This window comes from Rattus norvegicus, chromosome 1 (genome assembly GCF_036323735.1).
Source record: "Rattus norvegicus strain BN/NHsdMcwi chromosome 1, GRCr8, whole genome shotgun sequence".
Classification (NCBI taxonomy): domain Eukaryota; kingdom Metazoa; phylum Chordata; class Mammalia; order Rodentia; family Muridae; genus Rattus; species Rattus norvegicus.
The window spans coordinates 57,193,526-57,218,083 of record NC_086019.1 but is presented as its reverse complement, the minus strand read 5'-3'; the positions used below and the strand labels follow the sequence as shown (position 1 = coordinate 57,218,083).

At 43.4% G+C, this 24,558-nt stretch overlaps 1 long non-coding RNA gene across 6 annotated transcripts in view; it reads right to left on the bottom strand.

The window, feature by feature from the left end:
* LOC134482799 (uncharacterized) overlaps window positions 1-24,558 on the bottom strand; it is a 79,231-nt gene that overhangs the window by 26,750 nt on the left and 27,923 nt on the right. For all 6 annotated transcript variants that reach the window (XR_010059354.1, XR_010059348.1, XR_010059364.1 and 3 more), the window contains one exon: window positions 1-24,558. This exon is cut by the window's left edge and continues 21,249 nt beyond it. This is a non-coding gene — a long non-coding RNA (uncharacterized LOC134482799).

Here is a 24,558-nt window from a genome sequence, read left to right as displayed (position 1 = left end):
CTTTGTGCTTTACCCCTCCCACTTTGCTTTGTGGTCATTCCTCCTTTGGCTCTGTTTTCCATTTCCCCACAATTCTTACCTTCTTATACTCTCTAAGTACTTTACGATTCTTCCTCCACCACAAGCTTTCTCCGTCTTGTGGATTTCTCCTTTTCCCAGCTGGGACTCAATACGACTTAATTGTACTCCACTCCACAGAGTTGTCTTGCTGATCCAATCCCTTCACCCGAACTGTATGACCCTCTAAGCACAACAGCTTCAACAAGATGAGGGCTACAGAGCTATCAGATCAGGGAATCTTCCATAGGTTACTGGTCCTAGCACATGTGGCCATTAATCACAAATGATACAGGACAAATTCTTATGTTTTCAAAAGTAACATTACATTCCATTCATCCTCAAATCTAATAACTGGTAATGCCTTTGAAAAAGTGTAATTAGAGTTGCTGCAATAGTGCAGATCCTGTGAAGAGGTAGGTCCTGTAACAGTGGAGGCACTGAAATAGTGCAGGTTCTGGGACAGTGAAGGTCCTTTGAAAGTGGAGGCGCTGCGATAGGGGAGGTCATTCTACCTACAGTGGAGATGCTGCACAATTGAAGATTTGGCTACAGCGGTGGTCCTGTGACAACTGAGGTCCTGCAAAATTGTAATTGCTGACACAGTGGTATTCCTGTAAATGTAGAGATCCTGTGACAGTGAAGCTGCAGCATCATTAGAGGTCCTGCTTCAGTTGATGTCCTGAAACAGTGTAGTTGCTTTGACCCTGGTAGTGCTACAACAGTGGAAGTTCTGGGACAGTGGAGGTTATAGGCTAGTGGAGGGCCTGCCAACAGTGCTTATCCTGTGCCAATGCTGGTCCTACAAAAGTGTAGTTGCTGAGTCATTGGAGGTCCTGTGACAGTGGAGGTCCTGCAGCAATGGAGGTCCTGTGACAGTGGAGATTCTTCAACATCTCAGGCTCTGGGACAGTGGAGCTGGTTGATGTATGGACAGTGGAGGTTCTGCAATAGTGGAGGTGTTTAGACAATGGAGGTCCTGTAATAGCATTTTCTCAGTTCTGGATTTCTACTCATCCCAGAGGGGACTCACTATGACTGATATGTAGCCCACTCTACAGAACTGTGTCCTGCTGATCCCATCCCTTAACCTGGATTCAACTTCTCCCAAAACACAACACCTCCGACCAGGTGAAGACTGGTGGACTAAGGGCTCATGGAATCTTCCAGGGGTATCAGTCCTAGAATATGTGGTCATCAATCACATGTGATGCAGAAAAAATTCCTGTGTTTTCAAAAGTAATATCCCATTCCATTAAGACTCAAATCTAATAACCAGCAATGTCAACAAAATGTGAAAGTAGAATTGGTGCAACAGTGCAGATCCTGCTACGGTGTAGGTCCTGCAACACTGGAGGTACTGCAACAGTAGAAGTCCAGCAACATTGGAGATCCTGCAATAATATGGGTCCTGAGACAGTGGAGATGAGGCTGGGACAGTGGAGGTGCTACAACAATGGAGGCACTCTAAGAGTGGGGGTCCTGCACCATGGAGGTCCTTCAAAAATGGAGGTACTTAAGACTGAGGTTGTCTGCAATAGTGGACATCCTAGGACAGTGGAGGTGCTGCAACAGTGGAGGTTCTGTGTTAGTTAAGGTACTGAGACAGTGGAGGACCATCAGCAATGGAGGTCCTGGGCCACTACAGGTCCTGCAAAACTCTACTAGCTATCCTGCAACTGTGGATATCTTTTAACAGTGGAGGTCATGCAACATTGGAGGTCCCTGAGACAGGAAATTGGTCCGATATTGGAGGTCCTGCAACAGTGTAGGTCCTGCGACAGTGAAGGAGTTGGGACAGTTAAGGTGATTGGACAGTGGAGATCCAGTGTCATTTGAGGTCCTGTGACATTAGAGGTCCAACAGTTATAGTGTAGGTCCTGAGACAGTAGAGATGAGTCTGGGAGAGTGGAGGTCCTGCAAAAATAAGTGTGCTAAGACATGGGAGATCCTGCAACAGTGAATGTCCCGAGACACTGGAGTTTCTGAGATAGTGGATGTGCTTGACCAGTGGAGGTTCTCCAAGAGTGGAGGTCCAAAGCAATGAAGGTCCTGTGACTGCATAAGTGCTGAGAGAGTGGCGATCCTGTGACAGAGAAGGTCCTGTGATAGTGGTGGCCCTGAAACAGTGTATGTGCTTCAACACTGGAGGTCCTGCAACAGTGAAGGTCCTGATACGGTGGATTTATCATGACATTGAAGAACCAGCAACTGTGGACTTTCTATGCCAGTTGACATTCTGCAAAATTCTAGATGCTGAGAGAATGGATGTGCTGCAACAGTGGAGGTCCTACAATAGTGGGGGTCCTTCAAGAAGGGAGGTGCTAAGACACTGGAAATCTTGCTAAAGTGGATGTCTTTTAAGAGTTGAGTTGCTACAAGAGTGAAAGTCCTGCAAAAATGTACATTCTATGTCAGGGGAGGTCCTGCAATTTGGAGGTCCTTAGAAAGTGGAGTTGCCTGAGAGTGGAGGTTCTACCACAGATTAGGTCCTGTGACAGTGGCTGTCAAAGTCCTTGTAATGGAGAAATAATAATGCCAGCCAGTAATGACCATGGCAGTGATGATAATGGGTGACAACCCCAACATCACGTGGCTTCTTCAAATAATTGAGACCAAAACAATATTATATCTTGTCTTGGAGCTTGTTGAAGCTCAACAGTTTTACAAATACATCCAAAAGTATGGCTACCTAAAGCAGGACAAGTCAGTAAAATATATTGCAAATATTAGCAGTGATGAACTACTGCCCTGGGCACACAATATTTCACAGGGACCTGAAGCCAAATAGTATTTATCTTGGATATTAATGGAAAAAAACAAAATAATCGAATTTCGCCTTAGTACCCGAGTTGAACCAGGGCAAATGCTGAAGCACCACTCTGGTGCTTACACTTCTGTTGCCCCTGAACTCCTCTTTGTCAACGTTTATGATGGTCAACCATCATCATTATCTCTTAATCACAGTAAACCCCAGATATAGGCTGACAGTCACAAACCTCATAATGCAACCTTGCTTCAAATAATGGGAGGGTTTCCCAAATCCCTATGAGGAAATGATACCTCAGGCCACACCCTAGAATTGTGGAAGTGATGTAATATATTCAGTTCTAAGCCCAAGAAATAAAGATTCTTTAAATCAAAAAAAAATTATTAACGGATAATGGCGTCCAATGGCTTACTGAAAGGGCAGGCTATCCAGGTGCTGGCTTCACAACCAGGCTCCCTCATTGAGTCCAGTTAGGGCTCCATTCCCTACCCTTAAAGATTATGCTGCTTTCCCTCTAGGACTTCAGAGGAGTGGAAACCAACCCACCATTGGCACATTGAACTTGTCATTCCCCATGGCCTCGTTTATGCCTATGTCCATAACTCTAGTCATAGAAGATTCAGAAGAACCACTGGGACTGGCCTTTTCTTCAGGCCACTCCAGGTGACAGCACACTGGCCAAAACATACATGGCAGGGTGTCTTCTGCCTTCAGTCAACAAGCAGCCTCAGGGAGAACGAAAGCAGCAATGAAACCACAGAAGACATCCTATTATCCCTCTGGGCCTCAGGAGAGGGCAAGACTGTCCCAAGCAGGAGCATGCTCAGATGATTTACAGGGTGGACCAAGAAATTAGGAATATCCAAATCAAGCAGTATTCCTGTGCTCAATGAAGCAAGAAAACTCTCCTGGGACAGCACAGTGTCTCTCCTGAGAAATAAAGGCTAGAGTACATCCAAAGAACAAGCAGCAGGCAGGCTCAGCGCAGGTACCTTTGTGCTTTGTCCTACCCAGTTTGTTCTGTGCTGGTTCCTCCTGTGTCTCTGGTTTCCATTTCTGCAAAATTGTTTCTGTTTCACCTATTCTAGCATTGTATGATTCTTACTCCACCCTAAGCCTTCTTTCAGTTCTGGATTTCTACCCTTCCCAGCAGGAACTCAACACAACTGATGTGTACCCCACACTAGAGTTATCCTTCTGACCGCATGCCTTCACCTGGACTTTAGCACTCCCAAAAGACAACAGAACCCACAAAGTGAGGCTTCGAAGGCTATCGGCTCATTGAGTTTTCTAGGCGCTACTGATCTAGCACATCTGGACATTAATCACAAGAGCTGAAGAAGAAATTCTTAACTTTTCAGAGGTAGCATCACATTTCATGAAGCCTCAACACTAACAACAAGCAATGCTTTCAAAAATGTGACAGTGGAGCTGGTGCAGCAGTGCAGATCCTCTGACAGTGTAGGTCCTGTAACAGTGGAGGCACTGAGATAGTGGAGTTACTTTCACATTGGAGGTCATGCAACATTGGAAGACCTGCACGAGTGGAAGTCACGATACAGTGGAGATTTGACTGCCGTAGTGGAGGTCAGGAGACAATGCACATGCTGCAAGAGTGGATGTTCTGCAACAGTGGAGGTCTTGGACAGTGGAGGCCCTGTGACAGTGAAGGTTCTACAACAGTGGCATTTCTGCGATAGTAGAGGTCTTTAGACAATGTAAGACCAGCAACAATGGAGATCCTGGGCCAGTAGAGGTCCTGCAAAAGTCTAGGTGGTGATAGAGTGGATGTCCTGAGACAGTGGAGGTCCATGACAGTGGAGGTCCTGCACCATTGGAGGTTCTGGATCATTGAGGTCCTGAGACAGTGCAGTTGCATAGACATTGGAGTTCCTGCCAACAGTGTAGGTCCTGTGAGAGTGGAGGTGCTAAGAGAGTGAAGGTGATGGACAGTGTAACTTTTGTGTTCCTAAAATGGTGGAGGTCCTGCAATAGTTGAGGTCTTGATACAGTGCAGTTCTTCCAACTTTGGAGGCCCTGCAACAGAATAGGTCTTGGGAAAGTGGAGGTTCTGGGACAGTAAAGGTGATGGGACAAAGGAGGTGCTGCATCACTTGAGGTCCTGGGACATTAGAGGTCCTGCAATATTAGAGGTCCTTAGAAAAGTAGAGGTCCTGAATGAGTGCATTTGCACTGACAGTGGAGGTCCAGCAACAGTGGACTTTCTCTGCCAATAGAGGTCCTGCCAAAGTGTAGCTGTTGAGAAAGTGGATATCCTACAACGTTGGAGGACGGGCATTAGTGAATGCCCTGAGACACTGGAGATCCTGAAATAGTTGGTTTGCTTGGACAGTGAAGGTACGACAAAAGTGGAGATCCTGCATCAGTGGAGGGGTTTCGATAAAATGGAGGTGCTGCCACACTATTGGTCCAGCAACAGTGAATATCATGAGACAACGCATTTTCAATGATAGTGGATCTCCAGCAACAGTGGGATTTCTGTGCCAGTAGAGGTCCTGCAAATTCTAGAAGCTGAGAGGGTCCATGTCCTGCAACGCTGTGGGTCCTGCAACAGTTGAGTTACTTCAACATTGTACGTCCAGCTACCATGGATATCCTGTCCTAGTAGAGGTCCTGAAAATTGGCCTTGCTGAGACAGTGGATTATCCTGTGAGAGTGGAGGTCCTATGACACTGGAGGGGATGGGACAGTGGAGGTCATGCCAAAATTGCGGTCCTTGTAATGGTTGAGTGGTTATAACAGTGGAAGTCTAGCAACAGTGGACATCTTGTGTCAGCAGAAGTCCTATAACATAAAGGTCCTAGGACAGTGGAGTTACTGAGACATTGGCGGTCTTGTGAGTATGGAAATTCTTTTAACAGTTGAGGTGCTGTGACACTGGAAGTACAGAAAATGTAAATGTCCTCTGATAGGAGAGCTCCTGCAAATTGGAGCTGCTGAGAGAGGGGAGGTCCTGCAACAGTAGTGATCCTGAGACAGTAGAGATCCTGCAACAGTGGAGGGGCTGAGACACTGGAGGTCATTTGACAGTGGACTTCTTTTAATTGTAGAGGTGATATGACAAGGGGGTTCTGCAATGATAGAGATCCTTGTTACAGTTGAGGTACTCCAACAGTGGAAGTTTAGGGACAGTAACTTCCAATGCCCGTAAAGGTCTTGCAATTTGGAGGGTCTGAGACAGTGGAGTTGCCTGACCGCAGACGTCCTACTGCAATATTGGTCTGGTGAGAGTGGAGATCTTGGGATAGTGCAGGTGCTGGGACAGTGGAAGTTCTGCTACAGGGGTTATCAAAGTGCATGCAAAGAAGAAGCAATGGTGCCAGCCAAACATGACCATGGCAAATATAATGAAGATTTTCATCCACCCCAACATCATCTTGCTTCTCCAATTGAGTCTGAGACAAGTCTAATAACTTATCATGAAACTGGTTGAAATTTTACAGCTTTACAAATACATTTGAAAGTCTTTCCCCTTAGAGGAGTACAGGGTCAAGGAAATATTTGGGTAAATATTAGCAGGCTTAATCTACGGCTATGGGCACTGTAAAAGTACACAGTGACCTGAAACCAGATTATATTCTGTTAGAGAAGAATGGAAAAGTCAAAATCATCAACTTTGGCCTTCAAGGCAAGTCAAATTTGGGCAAATGCTGAACTGGCAGCATGGTGCTTATCCTAATGGTGCACCTGATCTCTTCCTAGGAAAACGTTAGGATGTTCCAAAAACAAAATAAACCCAACATATGGACTTAGGAGTAGGGTTACATTTTGTCATACAAGAGCTGAGGAGACAGGTTGTGAGTGGTGTGTATCCGGCCCACTGTGGGGTGTCAGAAGAGGCAGCTTAGCCTCCTAATGACAGTGAATCACAGATATGGGCTAACAGTCACATAGGTGATGACACACCCATGCTCAATGAAGACTGTAAGTGGTTCCCAAATCCCTATGAGGAAATGATCCCTCTCATGCCAGACACTCCACTTGTGAAAGCAATGTAATATATTGGGTTTTGAGGCCAAGAGATTATAGATTCACTGTATCAGGGAAGGTACAACCAGAGCATGGCATCTTATTACTTAATGTAAGGGGAAGCTATTCACCGGCATGGCTGCATAACCCAGGCTCAGCAAGTTTGTCCAGTTAGGGCCCCATTCCCCACCCTTGCTGATGGCACTGATTTCCCTCTAGGACTAAAGAGGAATAGAAGTGAGTACACTGTAGACACATTGGTCTCATCTTCCAATGGTTAAGTGTCTGACTATGATCTTAAGCCTAGTCAAAGAGGAGGCAGAAGGGTCTGCCCTTCTTTTCAGGATACAGCCAATGCCACCCACACTGAATAAAGCATACATACATGCTGGAAGTGCCCTGTGTCTTCAATCAACAATCAACCACACTTAGAAGAGCAGTAGCAATGAGAACACAGAGGACAACCTACTTTCCTGCTGTTTCTCAGCAGAGAGAACTTTCCCCAGCTAGGGCCTTCCCAGAGGCTTTGAAGGAACGAACAAATTTCAATAGGGAATTCACTGATGAAGTTGTGTTGCTGCTTTCTTTCAAGAAACAAACTTTATATGGGGAGAAGAGAGTGTTCTCCCAGAAATGAGGCACAAGGCGATCGTCCAGAGAACATGCAGAAGGCACAACCCAGGTACATTTGTGCTTTGTCCATCCCAGTTTGCTCTGTGCTCATTCTTCCTCTGTCCCTGTTTTCCAGTTCCCCATAATTCTTACCTTCTTATATTCTCTAAATATTTTACGATTCTTCCTCTAACCCAAGCCTTCTCCCTCTTCTGGATTTCTTCCCAGCAGGGACTCAATATGACCGCTGTGTACCCCACTCTAGAGCGTGGTCTTGCTGACTGCATCCCTTCACCTGAAGTTTATCATCCTCTGAAAACACCAGTTTCCACAAGGTGAGGTGGAGAGTGCTATGACCTCATGGAATCTTTCCATAAGTTACTGGTCCTAGCACATGTGGCATTAATCACAAGAGGCACAGAACAAATTCTTATGTTTGCGAAAGTAACATCACATTCCATTCAGCCTCAAATCTAATAACCAGTAATGCCTTTGTAAAAGTGCAATTAGAGTTGCTGCAACAGTGCAGATCCTGTGAAGAGGTAGGTCCTGCAACAGCAGAGGCACTGAAATTGTGCAGGTTCTGTGACAGTGAAGGTCCTTTGAAAGTGGAGGCACTGCGATAGGGGAGGTCATTCTACCTACAGTGGAGGTGCTGCAAAATTGAAGGTTCGGCTACAGTGGAGGTCCTGTGACAACTGAGGTCCAGCTGTTGGAATTGATGATACAGGTGTATTCCTGTAACTGTAGAGATCATGTGACAGAGAAGTTGGAGCATCATTGGAGGTCCTGCTTCAGTTGATGTCCTGAAACAGTGTAGTTGCTGTGACCATGGTGGTGCTACAACAGTGGAAGTCCTGGGATAGAGCAGGTTATAAGACACTGGAGATCCTGCGACAGTTGTAGTGTTCCTACAGTGGAGGTCCTGTGACAGTGGAGGTCCTGCAGCAATGGGTGATCTGTGACAGTCGAGTTGATATATGGATAGTGGAGGCCCTACTATAGTAGAGGTGTTTCCACAGTGGATGTCCTGCAATCATAGTGTTGTTTGGACAGTGCAGTTCCTCAGACAATGGAGTTCTTGTGACACTGATGATCTTATGACATTGGACGTTGTAAGACACTTGAGCTCCGGCACAGTAGAAGTCCTGTGATAGTTGAGATACTGAGACACTTGAAGTCCTGTAACAGTGGAGTTGACACACAGACAGTGGACTTCCTGAGGTAGTGGTGGTGCTTAAACAATGGATGTCCTGTGACAGAGGAGGTCTTGCGATATAGGAAGAACAACATATGCTGGCTGATGACCCAGAGCTTCCAGAAAATAGACCACCAACCAAGGGGTGTACAGGGATATGATGTGTGTGTGTGTGTGTGTGTGTGTATACATATATATATATATAAAATTTTCTCAAACACAGTTTAAATCTCTTAAGTGTGCTCTCAAATCTGCCCTAATTCACATAAATCAGTCAAAACTGTTGGCTTTGTAAATAGTTCTCTCGTGTCCCAATGTTTATATGCTGGTCACCCCAACAACATTATACTTGTCTACATGAGAGTCAAACAATGTGGGATCCTTGTACCAACTGGACCACGCAGACCCTGGGCTCACCTTCAGGTTCTCACATACATATACAAGCACACACACACACACACACACACACACACACACACACACACACACACTCATGAGAGAGAGAGAGAGAGAGAGAGAGAGAGAGAGAGAGAGAGAGAGAGCTTATCATCTATTTCTAAGGCATAATGTGTGCTCTTGGAGTTGAGCACTGGGACTTGCACATCTAAACAAGTGCTGTACACCTAGGAACATTTTCTGATTTGTATTTTCTCTTTTATATCCAGTTCCTTGGACATCTTCAAAAGCAAGTAGGGCATTGACATACCATGAAATCTTGGACGTAAAAGTAAATTTTAATACAAAGCTCACATGTCACTCACAGATGACTCTAATAGGAAGTACATTAAGTTCAGTATCATTCAATCTGAAACCCTCAATGTGTATACACCACTCTCACTGCCCTCACGAAATCTCATGTTTGAACCACTCTGCCTAGCTGGAGATACCTGTTTATCTCCCAGAATAAAAGGGAGGCTCCAGGCTCAAGTGGAACAGCAGATTCAAGGTGGGATTGTTGGGTGACATTACAGTGAACACCAGGGACTTCCCCTGAGAGGCAGGAAGTGGCCCTTTCATTCCTGCTGGGGGAGCAGTATCTAGATTGTCCTGCATGGGACAGAATCCTCTCATTCTAGCAGATATCCTGGGTGACAAAAGGAATGTGAGTAGATTATGAAATCAAACTACCACATTTCTTTCTGAGGCAGAGACATTTGAGAACCTTGGCCTAGGAGCTAACAGCTCCAGATAGCAAGGTGATGTCAGTGTGGGCCCTGTATTGACCTATGTATAGTTATTTATGTTAATCACCAAATATGTAAAACTTACAGCACTTAAGAGCAAAGTCTCCCAGGAGGCTCAGCTAAAACTAATCAGTGAGTTTTTAAGAACACAAACAAGTAGGAAATTTAAATTCATGTGACTGCTAGAAGTAAAGCAAGATGCTCTTGGTAGATAAGGTGATAACCTCTGTGTAAGACCCCTAAAATCATACACAACTTAAGATGTGAAGTACTCAGCTAGCATGCTTAGTGCCATGAACCCAAGACAGAGCTTCTCTATGTCTCATCATCTCTGAAGCACAGTCCACAAACAGTTGCAACAAATCTTTTCTTCCTCCAAGTTCAAAGTTACCTTTACTCTTATTGTTTCCACAGTTAACTGAGCTCTCCTGGATACACAGGTTTGACTAACCGTCTCTGAACTTCTCCCACCCACGTACAGATGATACCTCCCTCTGCACATGAAGCCTGTTCCTCTCAGGCCTGCTGTTCTCCTTCCCAGATAGAACTGGACACCTTTCAAACCTACATTCTTAAGTCATCTATCAACATTGGGTACACGATAGGCACAAGTTGTCATTGAGTGCCAAATGACACTTTCCTACCTGACAATGAATAGGGTCCAGGGGTTCCAAACATGAAAACTGGCCAGATAAGGTCAGGTAACCTCCATACTATCTCCATGTAGAGAAGAAAATTGACACACCTTCTCAAGCAGACTTTCTCAGCTGTCTCAGACCACACAGCAGTCCTTTCTTGAGCTTCCTTACTTCCAGTGACTGATGAGAGTACATGAGAAGATGCTTGATTTCTAGAAGACCTGGACCCCATGAACCATAGCAGCAGCAGTTTGTGATCAAAAGTTATATCAGGAACTAAAAATACCTAATGTTCATGTGTTGATTTGAATATGCTGAGCCCAGGGAGTGGGACTATTTGCAGATGAGCCCTCATTGGATAGGTGTAGCCTTGATTGAGGAAGTGTGTCACTGTAGATGTGACCCTTATGTTCCTTGTCCTAGCTGCATGAAAATCAGTTTTCTAGTAGCAGCCTTCAGTTGAAGATGTAGAACTCCCAGCTCCTCCTGCAACATGTCTGCCTAGATGCTGCCATGCCCCTACCTTGATGATAATGAGCCAAACTTCTGAACTTGTAAGCCAAACCCAAATAAATGTTCTTCTTATAAGAGTTGCTTTGGTCATGGTGTCTGTTAATAGCAGGAAAACTCTAAGTAAGTCATTTTCTACCACAGATTACTAAGTTAGTTGAGTGATGTCTTCACCTGAGGAGACATGGCCTCTTATTAAGATGCTAATCTCCAAGCAATTTCAGGCTCTCTTCTGGTATAGGCATTGGCTATAATATTAGTATTCCCAGTGTCTTTTTCTCTGTAAACTGTACATTTTGTATTTCTTTTTGCCCCATTTGCTATTTTTCATTGAAGAGTATAAGCACAGTATGACAGAGGCCATACTGGGCTCTCTTCAAATTTTCATCAAAGAAATTTGTTTATTATTTTTGAATTTAGCCTCAAGTAAGTTTTTAGGATGTGGGCAGAAAGGAAGCCACATTTTTGTAAAAGCCTCATAGGAATTATCCTAGACCAGTTACAAACATTTTTTTTCCTTCTGAATCCCCTTCTCCTGGGCTTCCACAGTCTGAATAGCTCTTGGCACTCCTGACTCCCAAGTTCTTGCCAGTGTAGCCCATTAAACTCATCTTAGAGCACTGGAATTCTTACACATTTCCCAAAACAAGAAACAAGTACAACCTGGCATCGTCAGGTGTCACACAGCAAGAGTCCACTCCATTAAGTCACCTTCTGCATTAGTTACATTTGCATTTCTGTGACAGAAATGCCATGAGCACAGCAAACTATAAAACAAGTAGGACATTAGTGATTCTATTTCAGAGAACGTGTGTTAGCAGAGGTTAAGTTCCATGACTACAGGGCATGGTGGAAGGAGGAGGAGGCTGAGGTATGACATCTAGAATCACAAGTACAAAGCAGATGGTGCATTGGGAGTGGTGCAAAAGCACAAAAACCTCAAAGCCCAGCCCCGCTGACATTCTTTCTCCAGCAAGGGCACACCTCCTGAATCTTCCCAAACAGAGTCACCAACTGGGAAAGGAGTACTCAAATGCCCGAGACAGTGGAGGATAGCTCATGCAAAATGTCATGGTGATTCAGGAATTCGAATCAGTAACAGAGAGAACCTTCACTCTGGGTCTTTGTGTGTTGCTGCAGAGCCAGCAAGCTGCTCTCCCTCCTCTTTCACATAAGATGTGGATTAAGTAAAAATGTAAACAAGCATCTCCATGGAAAATCAACAGCCCTGTTAATCTGGTCATACTTACAGTATAGGTCTAGAGGTATTGGACACTGAAATCACAGAAGGATCCAACCCAAACTCAAACCCTTTAGTCTTCAGGAATAAAAATACCACAGAAGGCAAAAGGGGCAAGGACATGAAGCAAACACTCATTCACTCAGCAGATGAAATTACACCTAGTCCTAACCCACAGACCTACTTCTTAAACAGCGTACATTCTGCTGGTACCTATTCAACATGATCCTAAATGCTGCAGTCAGAACAAATGGTTTCTTACTTTGTTGAGTATGACTTAAAAACACTAAAGTCCTCTGAAGGAAGTGAATGGAATCTTCTCAGAGCCTAGGGAGGTCTGCTAAGGGAGTAAAAATAACAAAACAACACAAACCAATTACCCCACCAGGAAGTAGAAACCGGTCTGATGTCAGTTGCCAATTCCTCAGGGTTTAAGAGAAGCCTGCAGACTGGAAGGACTGAGGAAGTTGAGGTTAAAGTACAGTTACACTGAAAGTTCACTTTAGGAATGAGAACGATAGCAATTGGACAGTGCTGTGTGTGTGTGTGTGTGTGTGTGTGTGTGTGTGTGTGTGTGTGTGTGTTCCATGCATGTGTTTCTGTGTGAGTGTGGTTGGGTTGTTGTTGTTGTGTGGTTAATTTGAGACAGAGTGTCACCACAAACTGAAGGTGTCCTAAAACTCACCCTGTACACAAGGGTGGTTTTGAAGTAACGAGACCTGCTCTCTCCTGAAAGGGGGGATTAATGATGTGTAGCACAAGCTATGTGTGAATGTAAATTTCAAAATCTGAAGATTTTAGAAATCTCATTTGGCTTGCTTTAACAATGCTGGTGATTACAGAAATACATGGTACACTGAGGACAGAACAGAATATACAGTGTGAGCTTTTGAGATTGTTCAGAGGTGAAAGGAATAGCTGATGATCTGAGTTTAGTTCCAGAGGCACTGTTAATATTCAAAAACAAATATAGTCAATTTTTATCATTTGTAAAATCATTAAAGGCATCCAGTCAGAGATTAAACTATTTTTGGTGTTGTGATGCTACACAATCATAAGACTGATTCCTGTGGAACAGGCTGGTGGAGCAGACAGTAATCAACAGGACATCAGAAAACCTTCAGAGCAGGAACTAGAGAGATCGCTCAGGGTTTGAGAGCACTGGCTGCCTTTGCAGAGGACCTTCACTTATTTTCAACACTTCCAAGTCAGCTCACAGTCATGTGCAACTCAAGATCTAGAATATCTTACCCTCTTCGGGTTTTATGGGCACTACATAATACACACAGTGCACATATACTCATGTACACCCTTGTTGGACAACCATAATCCAACCACAGAAGGGAGAGACCTTGCCACACTCAAGCTTGCCATTTTGAAGGAGGAAGCCTTCTTGTTAAAAGCACTGGAGAACAGCAGGCACAAGGACACCTGACTCACACATTCCACCCGAGATCTTGAGATGGAAGCCACACATAACTCTGGCCTTCTCACTGAAGAGAGGTCATCCTTGGGTAAGGAGCTTTCATCTGATCCTGTTTTCCTCTTGGATCCCATTACAGAAAAGCATTTGTGTTTGTCTAAGTCTGCACAGATTCCCAACACCCTTCCTAGTCATGTCTGACAAATCCATATGGAAACCACTGTGTAACTGGAGTCCTAGTCTATAGCATCTCTCTCCTTCATGCTATCCTCCTTTTATAATGCATATTTGATAGGGAAAATATATTCTTTGTGTACTTACAAATCCCACATTGTTTACATGTGGCTAATGTTTCTTCCTCAGCATGTTTGCCTGGAGACAAGGCTGGATGCAGGTATCCTGGAGATAGGGCAAGATTCAGGTGCTGTGGTAGCCATAGGATAGGAGCCATCACAGCTGTAGCTCAGTGTATGGCATGCATTAACAAAGAAGACTCTGTCAGTCCCAAGGGCAGCTACATCCACAGGGGCCTAAGGAGAGAGACCTGATTGCTACTGTTGATGTTGCATTTCCTCTTTGTTCTGTTTTACATGGAATTGCCCATACACAACAAACTTCCTAGGATATCTGACAGCCACACACAGATGCACATCCAGGTAAAACACAAAAGCAAGTGAAATAAAAATAAATAATTTTAAAGTAGTATATAAGAGAAAAAGACTGGTTTTTATAAAAGAGAAACTTACCCTCAAAAACTATTTACGGTCCTGAAACCTATTTCTCATAGGCAGAGGAAAATAGGCATGGAATTCTTTCTCTCTACACTTCTCAGTGTGTTCTGAGCTACTCTAGCTTCACAGGTATTGGGTGAAAAGTTGAGGATCTTAGTAAGATTAGCATCATGTTGCACGTCAGCTGTCTTCAGTCCCTCCTGAATTCCATGTTTTCAGCTGAGGATCTCTTGCAGGGGGTTCTGTATCCTGAGTTGTTGTCTTGGTCTGTGGAACTTCATTTACTACTACTACTACTACTACTACTACTACTACTACAACAACAACTCCACACACATACACACACACACACACTCACACACACACACACACACACACACACACACACACACACACACACACACGTACCAGTTTAAGACAAGACAGACTGTGTGTCTGCAGGGGATTCAATGCCTTCTAGAATCAGGACCTGAAAAAAGAGCACTACACTTCAAAACAAAAGTCCAAGGAAAGGAAACAACTGGAGTTTCAGTGGAGGTTGTGTCAGAAGAGCCTGTGAGGAGATGAAGGGCACACTGAACACCCAGCCACACTGGAAATGTCTGCATCTGAACTGTGCAGCATCCCACTCGGAGTGCGGCGTGCTGTGGGGTGTCTGAGAAACCATATCTGATGACCTGGGTTTGCACTTATTGAGACCAAGTATTTGGGGGTTGGAGGTGACTACTATATCTATACATCAATTAAAATTAATGTGGGTGAATCATGGTGCATAAACAGTACAACACAGCTGTCCAGGACCAGCTGTTGGATGTATCATTAAAGCATTATTCCTTAAATACTTCTGAGCACGAGGAAGAAAGATTTAGGATTAATCTCTGTTCCACTACTGGATGACACACTAAGTGGCAATCTCAATGGAGGGGACCAGCCGTCAAAGGAAAGCCGCAGTCCTTTCCATCTTTTACAACTACAGTAGTCTCCGCAAAGCTAACACTCACATGTGTCTCATCAGTCAATCAGTCTACAGGACAGAGATTACCTATGCGGATCTCAGGGTCAGAATAGCATTTTCTGTTTCCAGTTCAACTACCTTTTTTTTCTTTAACCTGCAACCCAGGATCCAAAAGAAAAATGGACCAACACAGCATGTACATGCCCACATGAAATACCATGATTGAACAGAGTGCAAGAAATGGTAGAAAGAGTCTCAGCAAGGAGAAAGTCAACTGTCAGGTTGTGAAGACTCCTTCACATACTGCAGAGGCAAGACAAGTCAGCCTCAGCAAGGCCTGGCCGGCTACCCACACACACCCCATGGCTCTGAGCCCATCAGCTCCAGACCTGAGGACTACCAGGGATGCAAGCTGTACACTTGAGACTCTTTTATCTTTTGGTCAGGAAGGTGCCATGGAAAGTAGCTGGGAAGCAGAGTTTACAGAGAAAGCCATAGAAACAGTTCAGCCTTAAAAATCAAAATCGGATCCCTTCAAAGCCAGGTGTGTGTGTGTGTGTGTGTGTGTGTGTGTGTGTGTGTGTGTGTGTGTGTGTGTGTGTAGGTGCTCATAAGACGTAGGTAGGCTTGGAAAATCAAGGAGAGGAAGGATTCATTGAGAAGCTGAGATGGTGGGGAATGAAGGGTGGTGGATGTTGGAAGGAAGCTAGAGCATGGTGGGATTTTAATAGCCAAAGAAGTGAAATTCGTATTTAATGCCCTTAAGACAACTGGTCCAGGTTCAGTGTTCCTGGTGGTGGCTCAGTGTTCCAGCTGTGGATTCAGGGAACTCAGAACATCATGATGAAAATAATCTCTCAGACTACAGAGTCAAATTCCTGCTGGTGCTCCAGTCTCATCAGAGAAGAAATTAAGTCCCTCCTCCTATGGATCCTCTCATTTTTGTCATTCTCGCCTGCAGGAGATTCAGTCCTTCCTTTGAGGGGGCTACTCATACCTGCAGGTGATTTAGACCCTCTTGAAGGGAATTCTGTCTCCACATTGGGATGCGGACCCTGCTGTTAGGGAATTAACTCTCTAAATCTTCTCACAGAGTAATGTGAGACACTGCACTTCTAAACTCTGATTGGTAAAGAGAGCCCATGGTGTGAGTTTGAAAACCTCTGAGTTATACACTGTCAATTTGTAAATGTGTTCACTTGATTATGAAAATCTCTGTAATATGTTGATGAAGTTTATTATTTTCTAGATTTCAAAAATAATAGAAGCTATAGTTAAAAGTTTAGTATGTGTTTGGTCAAAGTAATTTGAAAATACTTTTGATTTTTTTAAACATGCTGTATGACATAGAAATTTTACCTTAATTTTGTGCTGTTTACTGATAGGCTACAGAACTGCTTCATTTCTGCTGACAGATCTTATATTCATTGGTCTTGTATAACTCACTATTCAGTGCTAAATTTTAGCAGATTCCTTAGGGTCTCTTCTATTTATAATTGGATTCCATCTACAAGTCGACTGCCTTTTTCTTCCTTACTGATGCGAAGCCTTTTGTTCAGTTTCCCTCCATAAATGACGGATTTATACCATGAGAACAATTTTGGACAGCAGTACCAGAAAGACCTGGGACACAAACATTTACAAAGTCTGGTCCAATTAGAATGGGGCTCTGTGAGAAATTTCTGTCAGGTTTGCCCTGACCCTATGAGTCTCTCTTGAGTGCCTTAGGTTGGACAAGATACACCCCAATTCATATGGTGAAGGATGAAGTCCCTGACACTAAGCAGGTGACACTTAAAGACAGTGCCTTCAAGGTCATCGATTCAAGGAAGCCTGAAAAGTGGGCTCTGTTGTAATGTCTTTGGGGTCCTTATGAAGGGAACCCTAGAGCCACAGACATTAGAAGGGTACAGAGAGAGAACACAGGACATCAAGAGGAATCTGCTACCTACAAACTGAGGAGAACTGGAGCCAACTCTTGGACCCAAGACTTCCAATCTCAAGCCCACAGAAACCTCTGCTCAAATGTGGAGACAGCCCACAAAGATTATTACAGTGTGCATTCTTGGTGTGCCCTGGAGTCTGAGATTGATGCTACAAGCCCAGCTGTACCTTGGGATGGATGGAAGTCCTAAGATTAGTCTCTCAAGGTGAGGTAAAGTGGTTCTGAGTTAGTGCTAAGGTACAGTCCCAGGATGAAGCTTCTGGGTAGCTTCTGGAGCTTGAAGCAGGCAGGGTTGTGCTCTCCTTAAGGAACTGAGCACTTGTTGCTGGGACAGAGATTTCTTCCTTCAATGTACACTTAGGCAAATTTGCAAAGATCCAAAATGCTGCCTGCGGCTCTCACCAGTTTCCTTGGAGCATGCCCACAGACTTCCTTGTCTGCTAGTTGGAAGTCAAGCCTTGTCTTCTAAGGGGCTGCTCAGCAAGCATCTGACCTCTCTGGTCAGCAAGCACTACCTGCTAAAATCTCACTTTTAAGAGGCAGATCAGATCATCTTCTCTCTGGGTAAGGTCACAGTATAGTCTTTTTTGTTTGTTTGTTTGTTTGTTTGTTTGTTTGTATGGTTGGTTGGTTTTTTAATTTTTTATTAGATATATTTCTTTACTTACATTTCAAATGTTTTTCCCCTTCGCAGTATCCTGTCCATAAGCCTAAGGTGGGGCTGATTTCAGATCAGGTAAGGTCCAGACTCTCTACTTGGCAGCCATTACCACACATGGTGTTTATATTTTTGTTCACTTTATCCATTTATTTATTCTGTTGTGTGCTCTACGAGGGCAAAGAGTAGGGTTACATAATTTTTGGTATTAGTAGCTGTACTCCCAAATCCTGCTCAGTATGGAGTCTGTGAATGTTCAGCATAGCTGAGGGAGGTGCCAAGTCAGGGGACCTAGATGTGCTGATGCTACAAATGCAAGGTCAGAGAGGACCCAAGTGGGAGTTTGAGGAAGGAGCCATAAAGACAGTTGGGAGTAAACAGGTCAACTTCCCTAAGATTCTGAAAATATGATCTCCATCCCAAGGGAACTCAAGACTCAGAAAACAGTGCTACGATGACAACCCCAGTTCTCTTATTTTTTCCACGTCCCTTAGAGCATGGAGAGATGGTTTCAAACTCCCTGGGCTCCCTTCATACTCACTGGCATTTGATGCTGAAACTGCCACTAACTCTGTTCTGGAAATCCCCTCAGGGCATAGCTAAGTCTGTAGGGGGAGGGGCGGTGGGTATTGTTCATTGGCCACTCATAAGCAAAAGCGGTATGCCTACCCACAGAAGTTTTCCTGGGTAGATTACCTGCTCATTGAATATGGGACTTTGCTTCTGCCTTCTCAAGAAAAACAGAGTCCCCACACTGCTTGTAGAGTACAAATCAATTTACTGTGGCATTGAATACTCGTATCACCTGGAGACCTAACTTTCCCAGCCAACTTGCGATCCTGCCTCCTGAGCCTTCCGATGGAGGAGACTCTTCCCCATGCCCTCTACTATCTCAAGAGAGCCTACCTAACAGATAATGTCTTATAGGGTCCTTCAATCAACCTGCACAGGTTCTGTGTTCATTTCTCACAGTGTTAACAGTTACACACACATATGGTTTCTCGTCTGATCCCCTAACCTGTCATGTATGTGACTGCCTGGGATCACAGGGTGAGCAGGGGCAGTACTATCTGTATACTGCTAAAAATGATTAAGCAACCTCAAGACTGGCACTTACCTCCCAATGCCTTGAGTGAATAAGTTGAAAAATTTTGTAAACAAACATAATCACCCGGCACTTTAGGAGATGAACATTTCTTCTGCCAAGTCAATCAACCAACCTATTCTGCTTTAATTGTATCATAAATTCATGAGTATATGTGTTTCTGAAAACACTTTATTACCTGGGAATGGACAGAGGAAGACTCATGTAGGATTTGGCAGAAAATGAAGTGGTACAGAGACCAGGGAAAACAGTAGGTCAGAGCCACAAATCCCACACAGGACAGGGTGCATAAGAAGACATGGTCCTCGATGAGTACCAAATCTAGTTTCTAATGGATATCTCCACAGATTTAAAAAACCTGTAAATTAAAATATCGAAATACAAACTCTAATTCTAATATATAAATTCTGCTCTTCCAAAAATGTTCCCCCCAAATTCCTTAAACCCTCAAACATGCCTTCCCTTTCTTAAAGTTCCTTTGCATTTTTTACAGGACACTGCGGAGTGTCACAGTTTACCATATAACAGTAGTCACAGTCATTCCCTGTTCATCTGAACTTTACATCCTTTGAGTAACAACCGCCTCACTCCCTCCTTGTATTTCACCCATCCCCTGAGATTTGGATGCTGTCCTGCTGCCCTGCTCAAGCAAAGTATGCATGAGAGTGAGGGGACACAACATCTCACTGACCCTTCAGCCTGCTGGAACTGATCAGTGTACCTTGTGCCATGATAATAAAGCATACCTTCATTCCATCAGTACTGAGTGGCCACTTACATTTCAAACATGAACGACCAGAAGACCTTTAAGGCAATGGGCTTATCAGTGAATATGTTTGGGGAGTCCAGGCATTAGCATGGGGCAGTGAAAGGAGACATTTCCCCACAGTAATGTATGCTATTCAATGTGCTCTTACAACACATATTCACATCTGACCTCACTGCCCAGGGATGGCCAAGTCTATTTCACTACAGGTCTCACAAACACACATGCAGATTTTTCAGATGCTTGCAGGTTCTTGAGTGCATCTGTCTTCCCACGCACTAGGGATAGCAGGTACCTGCTCTTCTTTGGGAGGTATTGTTATGCCACCAAAGGCTGCCCATGTGCTGCAGAAACAAGGAGAATGCACTTCCTAGGCAAGACAAGTGTGCAAATCCTTCATCAGCTCTCTGGGACATTCTATTCTCTTACAGAGGAAAAAGCAAAGACACACTTTCAAATAGGAAACTCGATAAATGTAAAAAAAAATACTTATGCTTGTATTTCAACACTTGATCGTATAGCTTGTATTAAAAAGAATTTTTGGGTTGAAAATGCTTCTGTTTTATTTGAAAGTGTGCATATTTCACTGATGCACAGATTTCTATGGATCAGAAAAATCTTCTGAACCCACATTAGGGATTCTGAAAATAGAAAATGTGATGAAATCATAAAATCCCCTTTCACATAAAATAAGCAAACTGAGGTCTTTTTCCATAAATCACCTAAGGAATGACAGTGCAAAATTCAGGAATTAAAATTAAATAACTCTATTATGCTGAGAAAGAGTTGCAGACTCGACTGACACAAGTGTTCTTCTAGCACTTAAGTCACAGGAGGTACAGCAACACACTTCTTCCTTTCCTGACAGTGTATCTACATCTCTTTACTAAATTTACATCTTTTCAGATAGCTATGTTTGACGGCCACCTATGAGCTCCCACTCTTCTCAGACATCTTTGCTCCTACCTGCAAGAATGCTGTGTAATGCTGTGAGAGTCCTAGAGTCTTTGGAACCTCTGAAGAATTAGTTAACTCTCTAACAGAACTGTCACCTATAATGTCCACCAACGATTAGTGTAATGTTGATTTGAATTGATAAAAATAAAATCCCTAGCATCAAATCTGAAACCTTTCTTTAGAATTTTTGAAATTAAATCATGAACTAGATATTCAATCTCAAATATTTACATCAGATCTGAAGGCTCACATTGTTGAAGAATGATGTGTTGTGTGCCTTACATAAAAACCTCCTTCTAGCCACCTCATGCAAATTGAAGAACATACAGGCAACATTTCACCTGCCCTAAGAGACCATTCTCCTGCAGACAGGGTCCACATGACACAAGAATGCCCTAGGCTGAGAGGCTTGTATCCTGCAGACAGGGACCACTATGACACAGTAGTGGTCTGGAATTCTCAGCTATCACTGTCTGGTAAACAAATGGAGTTTGGAGAAAGAATGGAAAGGTAATTTCTAGGCTTACTGCCCTTGGAATGACAAAGGAGAAGATAGGATAGAGGAAACACCCTGTCATCTTTACAGCCCTTCATTCTGCCCTCTGGGTCCAAGACTGACAAAGCTAAAAAGAACAGATAACTCCTACATTTGATAAACACCATCAGCAAAGTTTATGGATACAAGTTTAACTAAAAAAAATCAGTAGGACTCTTTTAAACAAACAATGAAGGGACTGACAAATTAGGGAAACACTACTATTTACAATAGCAACAAATAATATAACAAAAAGGCCTCAGTGCAATTATAAGAAAAGGAAAGATCTGTATGACAAAAAATTTAATCTCCGATTAAAGCAATTGAAGAAGATATCATAAGAAAGGTCATGGACAGGTAGGATTAATAATTTGAAAACTACCATCTTACTAAAACCAATCTAAATTGTGAAGGCAATACCTGTCAAAGCTGAAAACAAGTCTTTACACACCTTAAAAGAGCAATTCTCAACTTCAAGTGAAATATTTAACAAACACAGGGAGCTAAAACTTTCCTGAACAATAAAAGAATTTCAGGAGGAATCACCATCTCTGATTTACTGCTGTTCTACAGAGCTATAGTAATACAACTATATGGTATTGGTATAGGAACAGACAGATTGATCAATAAAATGAAATCCAAGACCCTGAAATAAACCCACACAACTATGGATGCTTATTGTCAAGAAAGGAGGCAAAATCATATGACAAAAATAAGAAAGCATCTTCAACAGGTGGTGCTGGTCTAATTGGATACAGGCATAAAGAAGAATGCAATGACCCTAATGTATAAAGCTCTGCAAAACTCAAGTCCAATTGCATCAAAGACCTCAACATAAAACCTTATCCGTCAAACCTGATACAAGAGAAATTGGAAAATAGGCTTGAGCACATTGGTACAGGAGACAACTTCCCGAACAGAACCCCAGTGGTGCTCAGATATTGAGATCCACAATAAACGAAACTTGAAACTGAAAAGCTTCTGTAAGGAAAAGAACACACTTGATAGGAGAAATGGCAGACTACAGGTTGGAAAAGGATCTTCACCAAGCCTATATCTCACAAAAGACTAATATCCAAATTACATAAATAACAAGTTAAACTACAAGAAACCAGATATCCTAATCTAATAATGGGGTGCAAAGCTAAATTCATCAGCGGAACTTCGAAGGGCCAAGAGACACTTGAAGAACTGTTCACCATCCTTGGTCATCAGGTATATCCAAATCAAAAGCACCCTGTGATTCCAACTTACATGAATCAGAATGACTAAAATAAAAATCTCAAGTGACATCCAGCACATGCTGGTGAGGATGTGGAAAAAAGGGAATACTCCTCCATTGCTGCTTGGATTGCAAACTTGTATATCCACTTTCAAAATCATATTGGCAGTTTCTCAGAAAAGTGGGAATCGTTTTACCACTGGACTTAGCAAAACAACCCCTGGACATATACACAAAAGATGCCCCACCATCCCACAAGGATGCTTGATGAACTTTGTTCATACTGGTTTTATCTGTCATAGCCAAGAACTAAAAAAAGCCTAAATACCCCTCAACTGAAAAATGGATACAGAAAATATGATATATATCTATACAAAGGAATACTCTTCAGCTATTAAAAATAAATACATTATGAACTTTTTAGGCAAATGGATGAACTTTAGAATGTTATCCTGAGTGAGGAAACCCAGAACCACAGAAAAACGTATGGTGTGTACTCACTTATAGGTGGACATTATCATACAGTGTAAGATAACAGATAGATAGACAAGAAGAAAGAAGGAGGGCCTAAATGAGGAGGTGTGAATCTCACTCAGAGGGGAAACAAAATAGTTCTCAGAAGGATGAAGTGATGGAACAGGGTAAGAGAAGAGGCAGGAAAGGAGACGGAAATAGTGATCAGGTCAAGGGAGAGGGGTTTGGGAGAGGGATGGGAGTGGGAATACAAATTTTCTGGGCAGGAGGGAGCAGGGATCTCTGGTGACTTGCTGGATGGCTGGTAAGGGAGAGCATAGGGGGAGTCTACGGGGGTGACCCTAGGTTAGAATCCTACCAGAGCAAGAGACAGAAATGGCTACCTCTTGTTGCAAGAAAGAACTTCTAGACGAGGAAGTGGACATCAATGCACTCACAGCACCAACTCAAAATCTATCTTGCTAATGAATGTGCAGGGATAAAGATATAGCAGAGATTGAGGGAACAACCAATCAATGACTGCCCCAAAGTGAGATCCATCTATGTGACAGAGATAACCTCTGACAGTATTTATGATACTCTGATATACTTGTGGACAGAAAAGAAACATACTTGTCTCTGAAGAGGCTTCATCCACAAGCTGAAACCCACAGCCAAACATCAGATGGAGCTTGGGAAGTCTTGTGGAAGAGTGAGGGAGAATTGTGAGCAAACTAGAGGGGTCAAAAACACTACAAGAAGTCCCCTACAGTCAGATACTTTGGACCATGTATACTAGAGCCTGTGCAACCAACTCCAGAGCCTGGTGTAGCTATCTGCAGTTGGTCTCCATGTGGGTCATCTGACAAGTAGATCCAGGACTGTCTCAGTCTTTGTTGCCTGCCATTGGATCTCTTCCCCATACCCGGACTGCCTGATTGTAAATCTGTGGGGCAGAATGTGCTCGGTCCACCTGGGACTAGATGTCCCAGGGTGGTGTGGTACCCAGGGAGTATCCCCATCTCCAAAGAGAAGGGAGAGCACTGTTAGAAAGGATTTGTATGGTGGGACTGGGAAGGGAAGAGGGAGAGTAGCTGGGATCAGGATGTAACCTGAATAAAGAATACCTTGTTGAAAGTAAAAAAGTTACCTTGGAAATGGGAAAGATTGATAAATGGTTAAGAGCACTGAATGCTCTTCCAGGGGTCCTGAGTTCAAATCCCAGCAACCACATGGCAGCTCACAAATATCTCTAATTAGATCTGATGACCTCTCTGTTGTTTCTAAAGACAACTACCCTGTATTTATATATAAGAAATGAATGAATGAATGAATGAATGAATAAATAAATTTTATCTGGTCTTAGTTTTTGGGCAATGAATAAAATGTCCTGAGATTAAATTCAAACCCATGTCATGGACTGCCTGGATCTTTCAGGTCTGCAGGAAACATCTCAAGGAAGAACAAGAGAGGCTGGAGAAGGATGGGGAGGGGTCTGATCCCTGCAGCTCCTCAGTGTCCACTAGCACAGCACTTGCCCTTGGGAGATGACGTCTTTCACTCTTCCAGACTGTTGCACCAATCAGAATTACGTGCTCTGTGGATGAAC